The sequence below is a fragment of the Camelina sativa genome, chromosome 5, assembly GCF_000633955.1.
Source record: "Camelina sativa cultivar DH55 chromosome 5, Cs, whole genome shotgun sequence".
Taxonomy (NCBI): Eukaryota; Viridiplantae; Streptophyta; class Magnoliopsida; order Brassicales; family Brassicaceae; genus Camelina; species Camelina sativa.
The window spans coordinates 16,253,162-16,271,576 of NC_025689.1; the positions used below are offsets into that span (position 1 = coordinate 16,253,162).

At 33.4% G+C, this 18,415-nt stretch overlaps 1 pseudogene; it reads left to right on the forward strand.

Moving 5' to 3' along the window:
- On the forward strand, positions 11,285-12,925 carry LOC104789306 (annotated as a pseudogene).

Here is an 18,415-nt window from a genome sequence, read left to right on the forward strand (position 1 = left end):
GGTCTCGGCAGCTCTCGGACGATACACCTCGGACGATGTAAGCGGTACGACGCGAACGACGTAGGCGGTACGTCTCAGTCGATTCGGCTATCCTTTGATTCCTCCAAAATTTCTCGAACTTTCTTTCAACGATCTTTCTGCTTTCGTTAATAGCTTCTTTTCTCGGTCCTTTGGTTTCAAATTTGATGTTGAAAATTTACCCCTTGGTGAGGGTCATTAAAATTCCCCTCATAACATCCTGCAACCCATGTAAGACCATCGTTGAGTGACCAGAGCCCCCGACCAATGGAGGCAACGGCAAACAAAACTAAGAGAGGTAGAGGCAGACCTCCGCTCGCAAAAACTTCTACAAAGCAAACAATGAAGTTAGTGGGTGCTAAAAGTCAAAAAAGGAATCTGGCTAATGGTTCCCCAAAAAAGACCACTTACCAGCGTGGCTCTACCTCACGAAATGCTCCTACAGGAGGCCCAACCACTCAAAGAACGACGAACCAAAAGGAAACCCAAGTCAATGCTACTGCTAAAGGGGGAACCCCATAAACTACTCTCATACCTGCCTTGGTAAAGAAGAAGGTGGATTTTCACAATCCACCAGATCCTTTTCCTTAAAGATTATGAGCTGGAACTGTTGTGGGTTGGAGAATCCCATAACAGGTCAGCGTTTACGGGGGATGCATTCCACCATCTCACCTGACATCCTATTCCTCATGGAAACAAAAAATCCTGATGTTTTTGTGGAACAGCACCTACAATGGATGAATCTTCCCTCACACATACTAATCCCTCCCCACAGCCCAGGAGGTGGAGGCCTAGCTCTATGATCTTGAGCTTACAATTCTATCCACCTGCCAGAACTTCATCGACACATAGATAACAACCTTAGGAAAAAAGTTTTTTGCTACCTTAATCTATGGAGAACCGGAAAGAACAAAAAGAAAAGAAGTTTGGGAACAACTTACTCTGTTGGGATCCACACGGGAGGATCCTTGGTTTCTAACATGCGATTTCAACGACATAATTGACTCTTTTGAGAAGCAATGAGGACCTTTGCGGCATGAGGGAACCTTCGTTGATATCCGATCCTTTATGTCTGAGTGTGACCTTTATGACTTACGACATTCAGGTAATTTTCTATCCTGTTGGGGACAAAGACATGATCATTTAATACACTGCAGATTAGACAGAGCTATGTCAAACAGTGCATGGGTGGAAGTTTACCCCTACAGTCATAGCAACTACCTGCGTTTTGAAGGTTCTGACCATTGACCGCTGCTCACCTGTCTCGACCTATCAAAAAAAAAAGAAGGGAATTTTTAGATATGATAGGCGTTTAAAAGGTAACAAGGATATCCAAGCCATGGTACAAGCTGCCTGGGCACGAGACTGTTTCGAAACTGTGGAGGAAAAGATAAAGAGATGCCGCATTGATATTATCTCCTGGACAAAGAAAAAACATCAGGACAGCAAGAAACAAATAGAGGTGTATAAACAACAACTGGAAAAGCTAATGACAGACCAGGACTCAAACCCCATCGGTATATCCAACATAAACCTTGCCCTGTTGAAAGCCTACAAAGCGGAGGAGGATTTCTGGAAACAAAGGAATAGAAATCTTTGGTTAGCCCTAGGAGACCAAAATTCTAGTTATTTCCATGCGGTAACTAGAGAAAGAGCAGCAATCAACAAGTTCTTGGTAGTAGAAGACGAGGATGGCTTACCTCACTATGAAGAAGAGAAGATCCTCTTGGTAATCTCTGACTACTTTCAAAAGCTCTTCACATCCTGAGAAGGGGATCACTGCTCACTCACCCATGAGGCTCTCCAACCCTGCATCTCATCAGAAACAAATGAAAGGCTAATAAGGATCCCAACTTCTGAGGAAATTAAAAAAGCTTGTTTTGCAATTCATGCTGATAAAGCACCTGGTCTGGATGGGTTCTCGGCCAGTTTTTTCCAGTCCCACTGGGATACAGTTGGATCACAAATAGTCTCTGCGGTTCAAACTTTTTTCTCTTCTGATGCTTCTATCATAAACATCAATCATACGCATATAAGACTGATCCCGAAAGTCCAAAGTCCAAAGCTAATGGTAGACTACAGACCTATTTCTCTCTGCTCCATCCTTTATAAGATCATCTCCAAGCTCCTAGCAAAACGGCTCCAACCTGTGCTACATGAGATAATTTCAGAAAATCAATCAGCTTTTGTACCACAAAGAGCAATCACTGACAATGTGCTCATTACACATGAAACCCTACACTACTTGAAAACATCATGAGCGAAAGAACGATGCTACATGGCTGTGAAGACAGATATGAGTAAAGCCTATGATATGCTAGAGTGGGAATTCATTAAGTCTGTGATGGAGAGAATTGGTTTCCACCCGATTTGGGTTAGGTGAATAATGCAATGTATATCTACGGTTTCCTACTCCTTTTTACTCAATGGAGCAGCACAAGGACAAGTTAACCCTTACCTGTTCATTTTATGCAGCGAAGTCCTTTCAGGGTTATGTCGTAAAGCTTAAGATGAAGGAACTTTACCGGGTATTAGAGTGGTATTGGGGAGTCCACGAGTGAACCATCTCCTCTTTGCAGATGACATGATGTTTTTCTGTCGGTCAGACCAAGAGAGCTGCAGAACACTAATGAACATTATTCACAAGTATGAAGCTGCCTCAGGACAATTGATAAATAAAAATAAGTCAGCCATTACCTTCTCAAAAAAAACTCCAGAAGCAACAAAGGAGAAAGCCCAGCAAATCCTAGGGATTCAAGGAGTAGGAGGTTTAGGCAAATATTTGGGTCTACCAGAATCCTTTGGAAAGAAAAAGAAGGATATGTTCAACCTGATCACTGACCAAATCCGTCAAAGAGCCAAAAGCTGGTCCTCAAGACCAATGTCTACCGCTGGAAAAGCTACCATGCTGAAGTCGGTGCTATCTGCGATGCCAACATACACCATATCGTGTTTTAAGATCCCAGGCTCCTTGGCTAAAAGAATCCAATCAATGCATACGAGATTCTGGTGGGACTCATCTGAAGAAAATAGAAAGATGTGTTAGGTGGCATGGTCAAAACTCACAAAAGACAAAGGAAAAGGCGGTTTAGGCTTTAGAGATATACCAAACTTCAATGATGCACTCCTCGCAAAGGTTAGCTGGAGCTATGTTGCATGGAAACAGAAACGGATACGCGGAAACAAAACGTTTCGGAAACGGGAAACGGTTTTTTTCAAAAATTAGGAATTGGAAACGTATCTATATATAGATATATTATATATATATATATATATTTAATAAATCTCCAAACATAAAAACCATATTAAAAAAAATCTGAAACAACACAAATTCAAAATCTGTAAATAGTTTAATTAAAAGTAAAACTGTAAAAAAAATTCAAAATCAAATTTTTTGACTAGCATCACCATATATTTAGGGATTTTAACTTTTAAACTACTAATTATATAATATTTTTTATCATTATATGTATCATGAATTTTATATTTTCAATTTATTTATTTATCAAATTTTGAAATTAAAAAAAAAAAGAGTTTCTGTCGCGTTTCCAAAACGGAAACGGAGTTTCCATCGTGTTTCCAAACAGAGATTTTTAGGAATCGTGTTTCTATGGCTTGTTTCCGAGTTTCCACGAGTTTCCGTTTCCGAAACGTTTCGGAAACGGGAAACGCACCTAAAAAAGAATTTCCATGCAACATAGAGATGGAGAATCATGACAAAACCAGAGTGTCTCCTTGCAAGAGTTTTACTTGGGAAATACTGCAGCACAACCCCCTTTCTTGAACGCTCAGTGCCTAACTCAGCTTCGCATGGTTGGCGTGGCATCTACATTGGTCGAGACCTTTTAAAACCCCACTTAGGAAAGGCTATCGGAGATGGAAACGAGACTCTGATGTGGTACGAACCATGGATTTCTCTCTCGCAGAGAATCATCCCCATGGGACCACCTTCAGAGTCTGCAATGGACTTGCGAGTCAGTAGCCTTATATGCCGCATCACAAAAACCTGGAACCAGGAGGAGATCAAAAAAGTGTTACCAGCGTATGAAAAGGATATTCTTGCATTCCGACAAAGCAAAAAAGGAGCCAAAGACTGCAATTTATGGCTACTTACCAATTCAGGAATTTTATACGACAAAGTCAGGCTATATGGCTGCATCCAACCAAGAAGATGCTCTCCCTTCACAACAAGTGATAGCACATCCTTTTAACTGGTACAAGGCAGTTTGGAACCTTGACTGTATCTCGAAGATAAAATTCTTCCTCTGGAAAGCTCTAAATGAAACCCTTCCGGTAGGAGAAAATCTAAAGAGTCGAGGAGTGAATGCAGCTGCTGTGTGTCCTCACTGCCTCCAAGAGGAATCAACCCTGCATGTACTATTCCACTGCTCTTTCGCTGTCCAGGTATGGGATCAAACTCCATATAAAACCACGATTACACCTGCTCGCATTACTTCCCTGCAGCAGGGACTCAAATTAGTAAACTTGGGAATCAACCTCCCTCCGGTGGGTGTTGGAAAGGAGCCTCTGTCCCCTTGGATCTTATGGAATATTTGGACTGCCCGAAACAAAAAACTGTTTGAGAAAAAGCAAATCCTACCTCGAGAAGTAGTTTCCCAGGCCATCATCAGTGCAAGAGAGTGGATCTCAGCTCAAATTCAGCATCCCCCACCTCCGCAATCCCAAAGAGAACCCCATCAGGCAGCGATTAGAATGGATACTATCTCCTGCTTCACAGATGCGGCATGGAGAGCGGAATCACAGGAGGCGGGATTCGGATGGATCTTTATCAACCATTCAGCATCATCGGTATTGCAGAACAAAGCAACAGCTCCAAACGTCGCATCTCCAATCTTGGCCGAAGCGACTGCAGTATACTTGGCAATACAACAAGCCCTAGATCTAGGCTTCCAAAAACTCTCTCTGGCATCAGATTCACAACTGTTGATCAAAGCCATCGTTTCGGAGACTCCATCGAGGGAGCTCTACGGGATTCTTCATGACATCCTGACCTTATCTCTTTCATTTGAGGAAATTTCTTTCTCCTTTGTAAGTCGAAAAGACAATTATCAAGCTGATGAACTGGCAAAATCAGCCCTCAGATCGGTTTATACCTTTACCATTTCCGATTTAATTAATCAGCTCCCACTTTTGGGTTTGACAAAAAAAAAAAAAAAAAAAAANAAAAGTTGTATGTAAGTTGTAATAGGTTGATTTTGAAAATGTTTGTTTTAAGGACAATAGAAATGTATCTTCAAAAAAAAATGTAAGATACATATCATATAGTATCTAAAGTTAAAATTTAGAATTAACCTTTTCTAATAATATTAAATTTTGTTTTTTTTGTCACATACAACAATAACAACCAACCAACAAAAAACACAAAAAAATGTATAATATTTAAGAATGAGTGAAAGAGAATGAGAAAATGAGTATTCATAGGATGGGAATTCATGGGAGTTACAATTTAGAAACAAAAAGTATGGGAGTTAATTGTAATTTATTATATGTTGAATAAAATTGAATAGAGAAATATAGTTAATGAAAATTTATTTTATTTCAGTTTTTATATTAAAGAGTGAGTTAAATGTATATGATTAAATCTGTTTTATTTATGGTTTGATTGAATTTTTGTTTTTGTGCTTTATATTAAAGTGTGAGTTAAACTTCTATGATTAAAGTGTTTTATTTGTGATTTAATTGGAGATTGTTTTCTATATTAAGTCATGAGTTAAATTAAATGTGTTTTATTTGTGGTTTATTTGAAAAAAAAATTTGTTCAATGACAAAATTTGTTTAATTTATGGTTTAATTGGAAATATCTTTTTAGTTTTATATTAAAGTTTGATTTCAATCTATAATCAAACTTTTAAAATAATATATAATTTGTTTTTTTAACACATACAACAATAACTAACCAACCAACCAACAAAAAAACACAAAAATGCATAATATCTAAGATGAAGTGAAAGAGAATGAGAGAATGAAAATGAGTATTATAGGATGGGAAGTGATGAGAGTTACAGTTTAGAAACTAAAAAGTATGGAAGTTAATTCTAATTTATTGTGTGTTGAATAAAATTGAGTGGAGAAATAAAGTTAATGCAAATTTATTTTAGTTCATTTTTAATATCGAAGTGTGAGTTAGATGTATATGATTAAATGTGTTTTATTTATGTTTTGATTGAATTTTTTTAATTTTATTTTAGATTTATATTAAAGTGTGAGTGAAATTTCTATTATTAAAAGTGTTTTATGTATGGTTTAATTGGAAATTTTTTTATCAATTTTATATTAAAGTGTGAGTTAAATTTATATGTTTGAATGTATTTTATTTGGTGTTTCATTAGAAATAGTTTTTTAGTTTCATATGACAAAATGTGTTTTATTTATGGTTATGTTGGAAATATTTTTATTTTATTTCAGTTGTAATATTAGGGGGTGTTATTGGATGGGTGATTTCTAAATTCATATGGAATTGTAAATTCTAGAAATCAAAACACATGGATTTTGAAATAACATGTTTTATCCTTGGATTTGAATCCTTCTATTTTACACTTTCAAATCCATACAAATCCATTTAAAACATAATGTGGATTTTGAAATCCAAAAACAAATCATTAAATGAATAACATGGGATTTTAACAAGTATTTGTAAATCATAGAACCAATAACACATCATTTTGATAAGTATTTTAAAATCAATGATTGAATAACACATGATTTTTGTCTGGATTTCCAAATCCATTAAAATCATAGAACCAATAACCCCCTCTTAAAGTGTGAGTTAAATGTATATGATCAAATGTGTTTTATTTATTGTTTTGATTGAACCTTTTTAGCTTTATATTAAAGGGTGAGTAAAATTTAAATGATTGAATGTGTTTTATTTGTGGTTTGATTGAAAATGTTTTTTTTTCAGTTTTATATTAAATTGTGAGTTAAATGTATAAGATAAAATGTGTTTTACTTAGATTTGATTAAAATCTAGACTAAGTTTCCAAAATAAAATAAAAACCTTAAACTCTCTCCAGTGACACAAAAGGGGATCTAATAAAACCGTTTTCTTCATTGCCTTTGACAGGCCGCCGGCCTAATGGTAAGAGTGCACCAGATTAGATTTTGAGGTCTTGGGTTCGACACCCTCTATGTTCCACTTTTATAGTTTTTTGCACCTGGTGTCAAGTTTGGCTAGATCCGCCACTGCTTGCCGGTGGTTCTTCTTTGTTTTTTAGTATGTTTTCATCTTCTGTTTTTAATAATTGCCATGGAAGACACTCGCTTATATCGGATTTGTTTCCGATCTATCTCCTTCTTTCGCATTGTGGTAGCGTTTGTGTTCATGTTCACAATTGATTATCAGTTCCATGCAAAATTGTTGCCAAACCGTGAAGCAGGAGGTACCATTTCGAGTTCTCTTTAGCAAATAGTTTATGTAATCTCAATTTGGGATTTTTCTTTTAGAAAGTGGAAACGCAATTGTTTCCAGCATCTTCCTCTCTTTAGGGAGGTAATTCATTCTTGGTTCGTTAGAATTCTTTGGTTACTTGATTCAACATACGACGAGCCCGTTATCTCCGTTAAAGATTTCCCTATTTTTCATGATGCCCAATATCCATCATCCGTTTACTGAAAGGGATTGAGTATAAAGTTGAAAGAGATTTATGGCATATCGATCGGCGAATTTGGGATCCAGGCATAGCAAACTTACGGAGAATCGAAGAATTAATGCAAGAGAAGATATTGAGTATCATCAGTAATATTAGACGACTGTGGAGTTTCTTCCGTGAGAAGATAGTCAAGAACGACGATCTCATAACTTTGGGATTGATTCTAGAGAAGGAAAGAAACAGATTTATTAATCTGTTGGCGAGTAAGGTTTCGGTTTCCAAAGCATCGTGGAAATTCACTTCTCTATCGTTTTTTTTTATTGATTGTTTATGTATTTGTGGATATGTATTTTGATTTACTTAGTGTTGGTGTATCTCTAATGTATCAACTCTTGTACAAGATTCTGAATCAATGAATGAATGAGGTGTTAAAAAAAAAGTGTTTTACTTATGGTTTAATTGAAATTTTTTTTTAGGTTTATAGTAAAGCTTAATTTTAAAGTGTATGATTAAATGTCTTATTTTTGGATTAATTGAAAATTTATTTTTTTTATTTTTACATTTATAAAGTGTGAGTTATATTTATTTGATTAAATATGTTTTATTGGTAGTTTAGTTAATTTTTTGGTGAATAAGTTTTTTGGACAAGTGTCGGTTTTACAGTAGTTGTGAAAGAAAGTTTTAGGAGGTATCCTACTTTGTTATATAAGAAAGTTTAATTTTAAAGTGTATGATTAAATATCTTATTTGTGGATTAATTGAATTTATTTTTTTTAGTTTTATATTTAAAATGTGAGTTATATGTATTTGATTAAATGTGCTTTCTTGGTAGTTTAGTTAAAATTTTGGTGAATAAGTTTTTTGGACAGGTGTCGGTTTTACAGTAGCCATATGTCAAGCTGTGGAAGAATGGAGATGTCGGGATTCCCTTCGACTCGGCTGATTCGAAATCTTGCGGAATTGAACAGATAAGGGGAAGGGGTGGGGAAGAGAGAGAGGCGAGGAAGAGGAAAAGTCAGAATTCAGAGATTCTGTCGGTTTTTCTTTGAGAAGTCGACAAAATTCGGGGGCCCATAATGATTTACAGTCTATTATCAATAGCTTAAACATGAGATAAACCATTATTAAAAAAAAAAACAGAAGATTCAGAGGTGTCACGTGGCATATAGATATGAGGTAGTGATTGGAAGCATTAAAGAAGCGGTTTTCACTTTTTTTTTTTACAAAACCGCACTTTGACACCAATCAAAACATTTTTTCAAATTTATGTTTTTTTTAAAAAAGAAGAGATCGCAGATTACCTGTTGGATAATGCACTAAACTGCTATTCCAAAGAAACACATGTTTTACCCAGCGGTTTTGTGAATAACGCAGGTAATAGAATTATTAAAATATCCAAAGCAGTGTATATATATATATTTATATTACTTTTTAAAAATATACTAATGCAGTAATAAATGGAAATAAAGACTCTTCTATCTTCTATATACCTCTCCTCTCTCATTTATATATATGTATATAATCAATTTTTCAAACACTATGAGATGACATTGGTTTACAATGTATTTGTTAGATGGTGTAATACAAAAACACATTTATTAAATAAAGTAATGGATTCTAAATTATAATGATGATGTAAATGTTATAGATTCAGTTTCTTAAATGATTTAATGGATTTCAAATTATAAAGATTGATTTAGTTGATTAATAAATCCAGTTTGTATGTTAATATATATTATTCCCACTACTTTTATCTATTTTACCATTCACATATTTTTAAATACCGCAAATAGTGTTTTTACCAATCAAACTTTATTTTGAACCGCTTATTTTGCATAAACCGTACTTGTCCCGCAAATACTTTTCTCCCGCACGAACCGCAGTTGACTCGTGCCGTACTATCAAACCGCTTTCTCCGCACAACCAAATACGCGGTTACCATTCAGACCCAAAGTTTCTTAGAGGGTGTAACCCTACTTTATTATATTAGATGTTAGTAGCCCCTAGTGGTTATGTAGTCACCCCTAGTTTTGTTGTTTTGTTTAAGAAAATTAATATATTTCAACAGATTTGGGACAAAAATTTTGTATTTCTCTCACAAAAAATTATTTAAAGTTTTCTTTTTCCAAAATTATCAGAATTTTTTTAAAAATATTGGAGTTTCCCAAAATACCGGTTCAAAAGTTGGCTATTATTCAATCTTTGAAAGTTTAGATAATGATTTTAGCTATCCAAATTCATCATTTTATCCAAAATTTCATGTCCTATTAATTGAAGTTTCAAATTATCCGTTTCCGACCTATTTTCCGATATTCGAATATGTCTAGTCAATTTGGAAGAGAGACTACAAATTTATTAATTAATGATTTGAACATGAGAGTAGTTAAAGTATTATTCAAAAGAAATGATTCCATCTGTCTGTTCTTCCATGTTCTTCTATAAACAAAGACTTTAAGAATTGTCATATTATAATGGGAGATTTGCATTGAGACACACTTTCTATGAAAGTATGTTCATTTGACATACTTTTTGTCCATGGGACACTTTTTTCCAACTTTACATAATTTCTAGACTATTTTAACCTTCATCATATAAGTTGAGTTATAACCTTCATCACATTTTCTTTTTCTATTCTTCACTTTTTTTTTCTCCTACACTCTTTGTAATCACTTTATTTAATTATTATGACATATTTTTTTTATTTTTTTTATCATTAATTATAATTTTATTTTTTCTACATTTTGAGATCCATTTTACTATATTTAAAATGAATAATTATAATACATATTATGCAGTTATAGTTGAATATTTGTTGATTGTTATGTGGATGCTAAAAATTTCTTATTATGTGGATACTATACTTATTCTAAAATCAAGTCCACATAGACGATGAGTTATACACGTCCACTAAAAAACTACTTATGTTTTGGTGAAGTAGTCATTGTTAACTATCATAATATGTTAACCTCATCATATCCCCAAAAAACCTAAGCATGAAACCGTTCATCATATCATATCCTAAACTCTAAACCAAAAACTATCCATTATATATTGTTTATGTGGACAACATTCTTTACAAAATTGGTGTCCATTAATTTGTATGGAGCGGATTGTATTTGTGTCTTAAAAACTAGGTTTGTATAATGAAAATTTGATGCCATCATGTGGATGAGGTGCTATGGATACTGATTAGTTATACATTATCTATTTATATTTGAATAATTGTTCGCTATTATGTGGATGGTTAGCATATGTAGATGAATACTTACTTTTGGATGATTAGAGAAAAATATATGAATACCTAATTATCCAGTTATAGTTGAATATTATTTGTTAATTGTTATGTGGATGCTAAAAATGTCTTATTATGTGGATACATATTTGTGGATACTAATGTCTTATTTGGGGATACTTATATGGATATTTATTCTAAAATCAAATCCACATGGATGATGAGTTATACACGCCCACTAAAAACTACTTGTGTTTTGGTGAAACAATCGTTGTTAACTATCAAACAATTTTAACCTCATCATATCTCCTAAAAAACTAAGCATGAGACCGTTCATTATCCTAAACCCTAAACCCTAAACCCCAAACCCCAAACCCTAAACAGTACTCTGTTTCATCTCATTTCCTTTTCAGTTTGAGTAACAATGGGAGCAATAATGAGCGTTGACTTCCAAAACTGTTTCACCATAATCCTCCTCTGTCTCCTTTCATTCTTGTGTTACTCTCTCTTCTTCAAGAAACCAAAGAATGGCTTCAATTTGCCTCCGAGCCCTCCATCTCTACCGGTCATTGGCCATCTTCACCTTTTCCTCTCTCTTCTAATCCACAAATCTTTACAGAAACTCTCCTCCAAGTATGGACCTCTGCTTTATCTCCGTGTCTTCAATGTCCCCATAGTGCTCGTTTCTTCTTCCTCAATAGCCTATGAGATCTTTAGGTCGCAAGACGTAAACGTTTCCTCACGCAACTTCCCTATGAACGAGGGGTTTCTCATCTTCAGTTCTCTCGGCATCTTCACAGCACCTTACGGAGATCACTGGAAGTTCATGAAGAAGCTTGTCGTCACCAAGCTCCTTGGACCTCAAGCAATCGAGAGATCACAAGGCGTCCGTGCAAAAGAGTTAGAGCGGTTTTACTTAAACCTATTAGATAAATCGATGAAGAAGGAGAGTGTTGATATTGTCGAGGAAGCTATGAAGCTAGTTAACAACAGCATCTGCAAGATAATTATGGGGAGAATTTGTTCAGAAGAAGACGGTGAAGCAGAGTGTATCAGAGGCTTGGTGACCAAGTCAGATGCCTTGACGAAGAAACTTTTCTTAGCGGCCATCTTGCACAAACCGCTTAAGAAGCTAGGGATCTCTCTGTTCGAAAGGAGTTAATGAATGTTTCTCACAAGTTTGACGAGGTGTTGGAAAAGATTCTTGTGGAATACGAAGAGACAGTACTAGAGGAGCATCATCAAGGTTCTGACATGATGGATGTCTTGTTGGAAGCTTGTGGAGACGAAAACGCAGAGTATAAGATCACTAGAAACCATATCAAGTCCTTGTTTGTGGTAAATGTTTCCCTCATTTGAGAACACAAGCGAACACGTACCATTGTATTTTTCCTTGACTAAGAGACGTATGCTATTGCAGGATCTTTTGATTGCAGCCACTGACTCTTCGACGTACACTATACAATGGATCATGGGGGAGATCATGAACAACTCTTACATTCTTGAGAAATTGAAAGAAGAGATTGATTCTGTCGTAGGGAAGACAAGGTTGATTCAATAAACGGATCTACCGAACCTCCCTTACTTGCAAGCAACCGTTAAAGAAGGGATAAGATTGCACCCTCCGGCCCCTCTTTTGGGAAGGACGTTTCAAGAAGGGTGTGATATCGGAGGCTTTTATATACCGGAGAAGACAAAACTTATTGTTAATGGTTATGCCAAAATGAGAGATCCTGCTAACTGGGAAGATCCGCTGGAGTTTAAACCAGAGAGGTTTCTTGATTCTTCAATATCAAACCAAAAGGAAGAGATAAAAGAAGAGCTCCTAAAATTCATTTCTGTCGGGAGCGGAAGGAGAGGCTGTCCTGGAGCAAATCTAGCTTATGTCTCTGTAGGAACCGCGATTGGAGTGATGTTGCAATGCTTTGACTGGAAGATCAAAGGAGATAAGGTCAACATGGATGAAGCTGTTGGAAAAATAACGTTGACCATGGCTCATCCTCTTAAGTGCACGCTTGTTCCTCGAAACCATGTTCCCTTTAACTTCAACTGTGCAGATTCCTAGTTCTTGACTTTTTGTTGTTTTTCTTACTCGTATTCTCCAGTTTATTGATTACCGTTGGTCTTGTTTCACTTTGGCCTTTGTATCAAACTTAAACAGTTCATACACTTCATGCATGCTTCATAATTTTATGTTGGGTATGGAAGAACATATGGAGCATATCACCTCTGGTAGCTGGGTATGGAAGAACATATGCAAGCTACGTCCTCTGGCCAGACAGTTCATAGTGTGCAGATTGGGCACAGGTATTACTTACAACTTCTAGAGTGATAACTGGACGGGTCTGGGGCTATTACTGGAGTTGGCAGGTGAGAGAGGACCGGCGGTTACGGGCCTTTCCAAGAATGCAACTGTGGCGGATGCATTCAGAAATGGTAATTGGTGGATTTCAGGAAGTCGTAGCAGGAATCCTATAATTTTGCTGGTAAAGGCTTGTCTTCCGGACCCATCTGTCGTGAACATGGAGGTGGATGGGCAGGATGATCATTTTTTGTGGAAAGTTGGTGATGCAGAGGCCTCTAGCAGGTTCTCTACAGCAAAAGTTTGGGAGTATCTGCACCCCCGAGGGCAAAGAGTGGATTGGTATGAGTCAGTGTGGTTCAAGGGAAGGATACCAAAACATGCCTTCATTACTTGGATTGTGGCAAGACATCGACTTCATACGAGGGATCGCCTTATAGGATGGGGATTGGCAGTCCCATCTTTGTGTTTATTATGTGCTCAACAAGATGAATGTAGGCAGCATTTATTCTTTGATTGTGACTACTCAGCAGAAGTGTGGAGATATTTTTACTCAAGGGCTGAGGTTTCTCCTCCCATATTGTTTCCTGAAGGACTAATATGGTTGAAGAATCCTTGTGCAGATCAGAATGTGGCATTGATATTACGATTGGCCTTTCAAGCTGTCGTTTATCTACTCTGGAAGGAGAGAAATTCAAGGTTACACAATGCGGTTTCCCGTCCCCCGGGCGTATTGATTAACGAGACCAAGGTTATAACCCGAAGTCGCTTGGAGCCCTTCTCAAGATCTCAAGTCCCATGTTTTATTTCTCAGGATCCACGAGACACAGCTTAGTTACTTGGTTTTGATTGTTTCAAGTCTAACGAGCTCTGGTGGTGATCATTTGTTAGATTGCCTTTCTTTCTTGTACTTTTTTTGTTGTAGGTGTTACTTATATAGGAGGCACTAATGTATGTTCCGATGTCTCTCTCTGGAAAACAAGATATGAAATGAAAGTTATTTGGAAAAAAAAAAAAAAAAAAAATTATGTTGAGTGTAAATAAGAGTGTCTTACTTTTATTCATTTAAATTCTCGCAGCTACAACTACAAGCCTACAATCTAGTAAATGGCTATAAATTTAAGCTTTAAACATTTTTTAGTTTAGCAGTTTGATATACCAAAACGTATATTATACTATACTTAAGATCTATTAATTATCGTTACTCCAAATTTGCCGGTATCATCGACAAATGTACGAGAAATCAATTTAAATACCATTCAGATGAAGGTACCAACAAATTATGAAGGAAGACTTTGTTATTGGTTTCATACCCATAGCATCTACATGTTCATCTTGATGTAAAGTCTAATTCGATTTCAAATCTCTCAACTCTCTAAAGTCGTGAATGGTTACCACGGACTCCGCGGTTTTGTCCGTTTGTGGTTTTGTCCACACTTTATTTACTATTCAGCTTCTAACCTTAGTAAAGTGGACTAAAAAATATATATATTAAAATTTTGAAAAAGTAAAAGCGAACAGAAAAAGAGAAGGAACACAGTTGGAAGCAGTCCATGGCTCCATGCACACAAGATGAGTGGTCCAGTCCACAGAAAAGTGGTCTGCTTTTTGACAACCAATCAATTTTTTTCTTTTTTTCTTTTAAATTTATTTTTTTTCTCATATTTGGTCTTTATAATCGGAAGGAACCAAACCTACACCATCTACTCTCATCTTTTGTTACAAAATTTCACTACAAACTAAAAAATACACAAAAAAAATCCTTTAACATTTTTATTGTTTGTTCAGCTTGTTATATAAAAAAAAGTTCTAGCATTCATCAAGGTAAATAATATATATTCAAATCATGTAAGTTTATCATATATATTCACTTATCGATTAACTGTTTTTTTTTTGCTTCATTATAGTGATGTCTTCTAGGAGAAGAAATACAAACACTGGATCTCAACCTTCTACACGAATACGGGTAAATTTCTATAAAAAAAAAATTTAATAATTTTTTTCATAAAACTTAAAGCTTGTTAGCTTATTTTATGATAGATAAATGCTTTATACTAGCCTATTGTGAATATTTATGTATCAATAGTTTATAAGTTAAGAATTATTTATTTTTTTACTCAATTTATAATTTTAAAATATTGTCAAATAATTGATTAATGGTTCAAAAAATATTATAATAAATATAACTAATACGGATTAATAAATTTTCATTTTTTATTAAAAATATGACATATCTAGCTTCAGTATTAAAATTAAAAAAAATGTATTTTTTGAAATTTAAATGAGTTAATTATTGTATATTTCTTTACAATTTCATAAATTAAAATATTGATAACATAATATTAAATAATTGATGCATATCTCTAATAATATTTTAAGTTAATATAGCTAAAATGAAAAACTAGAGTTAAAACTTCTCAAAATATAACATATCTAATATTCAAAAACAACAATTAGAGTTAATGATATATATATATATATATATATATGAGTTAGTTATTGTATATTTTCATCTATAATTAGTTTACAGTTTCATAAATTAAAATATTGATAACATAATATTAAATAATTGATGCATATCTCTAATAATATTTTAAGTTAATGTAGCTAAAATGAAAAACTAGAGTTCAAACTTTTCAAAATATAACATATCTAATATTAAAAAAAAACAATGAGAATTAATAATATATATATATATGAGTTAATTATTGTGAATTTTCATCTATAATTAGTTTACAATTTCATAAATTAAAATATTGATAACATAATATTAAATAATTGATGCATATCTCTAATAATATTTTAAGTTAATGTAGCTAAAATGAAAAACTAAAGTTAAAACTTTTCAAAATATGATATATCTAATATCAAAAACAACAATTAGAATTAGCTGGATATGGTTTGTAAAGTTTATTGATTACCGTTGGTCTTGTTTCACTTTGGCCTTTGTATCAAACTTAAACAGTTCATACACTTCATGCATGCTTCATAATTTTATGTTGAGTGTAAATAAGACTGTCTTACTTTTATTCATTTAAATTCTTGCAGCTACAATTACAAGCCTACAATCTAGTAAATGGCTATAAATTTAAGATTTAAACATTTTTTAGTTTAGCAGTTTGATATACCAAAACGTATATTATACTATACTTAAGATCTATTAATTATTGTTACTCCAAATTTGCCAATATCATCAACAAATGTACGAGAAATCAATTTAATACCATTCAGATGAAGGTACCAACAAAGTATGAAGGAAGACTTTGTTATTGGTTTCATACCCATAGCATCTACATGTTCATCTTGATGTAAAGTCTAGTTCGATTTCAAATCTCTAACTCTCTAAGGTCGTGAATGGTTACCACCGACTCCACGGTTTTGTCCGTTTGTGGTTTTGTCCACACTTTATTTACCATTCAGCTTCTGACTTCAGTAAAGTGGACTAAAAATATATATATTAAAAATTTGAAAAAGTAAAAGCAGACAGAACAAAGAGAAGGAACGCAGTTCGAAGCAGTCCATGCACACAAGAGAAGTGGTCCAGTCCACAGAAAAGTGGTCTGCTTTTTGACAACCAATCAAATTATTTCTTTTTTCTCTTTTAAATTTATTTTTTCTCATATTTGGTCTTTACAATCCGGAGGAGCCAAACTTACACCATCTACTCTCAGCTTTTGCTACAAAATTTCACTACAAACTAAAAAATACACAAAAAAAATCCTCTAAACATTTTTATTGTTTGTTCAGCTTGTTATATATAGAAAAAGTTCTAGCATTCATCACGGTAAATAATATATATTCAAATCATGTAAGTTTATCATATATATTCACTTATCGATTAACTGTTTTTTTTTTGCTTCCTTATAGTGATCTCTTCTAGGAGAAGAAATACAAACACTGAATCTCTTCTACACGAATACGGGTAAATTTCTAACAAAAAATATATTTTTAATAATTTTTTTCATAAAACTTAAAGCTTGTTAGCTTATTTTATGATAGATAAATGCTTTATACTAGCCTATTGTGAATATTTATGTATCAATAGTTTATAAGTTAAGAATTATTTTTATTTTTACTCAGTTTATAATTTTAAAATATTGTCAAATAATGATTAATGGTTCAAAAAATATTATAACAAATATAACTAATACGGATTAATAAAGTTTCATTTTTAATTAAAAATATGACATATCTAGCTTCAATATTAAAATTAAAAAAAATTATGTATTTTTGAAATTTAAATAAGTTAATTATTGTATATTTCTTTATAATTTCATAAATTAAAATATTGATAACATAATATTTAATAATTGATGCATATCTCTAATAATATTTTAAGTTAATGTAGCTAAAATGAAAAACTAGAGTTAAAACTTTTCAAAATATAACATATCGAATATTAAAAAAACAACAATTAGAATTAATGATATATATATAAATGAGTTAATTATTGTATATTTTCATCTATAATTAGTTTACAATTTCATAAATTAAAATATTGATAACATAATATTAAATAATTGATGCATATCTCTAATAATATTTTAAGTTAATGTAGCTAAAATGAAAAACTAGAGTTAAAACTTTTTAAAATATAACATACCTAATATTAAAAAACAACAATGAGAATTAATGATATATATATAAATATATAAATAAGTTAATAATTGCGAATTTTCATCTATAATTAGTTTACAATTTCATAAATTAAAATATTGATAACATAATAATAAATAATTGATGCATATCTATGATAATATTTTAAGTTAATGTAGCTAAAATGAAAAATTAAAGTTAAAACTTTTCAAAATATGACATATCTAATATCAAAAACAACAATTAGAATTAATGATATATATATATATATATATATATGCAGAGAGTTGAACGTCGGTGGTCTCTTGATGAAGAGAAAACGCTACTTAACCTATACAATGAAGCATTAGGAATGCATCAATATAGGTTTAAAGATCCTGGCCAACCGGGTAGAGCATTTATAGTTCGTAAGTTCAACGAAATCTACGGTGAAAGTTTAGTATGTGAGACAATGAGAAATAAAATTGATCAATGGAAGAAAGAGTTCAAGCTTTGGAAGCAACTACAACGTTATACTGTAATTTCAGTTGATAATATTACCAGAAAGATTATGGCAGAAGATGGATCGATGGTGGAAAGATCGTGAACAGGTCCTTATTTATTTCCAATAATTATTAAGATTAAAAATTTATAGAAAAATTTCTTATACATATTTTT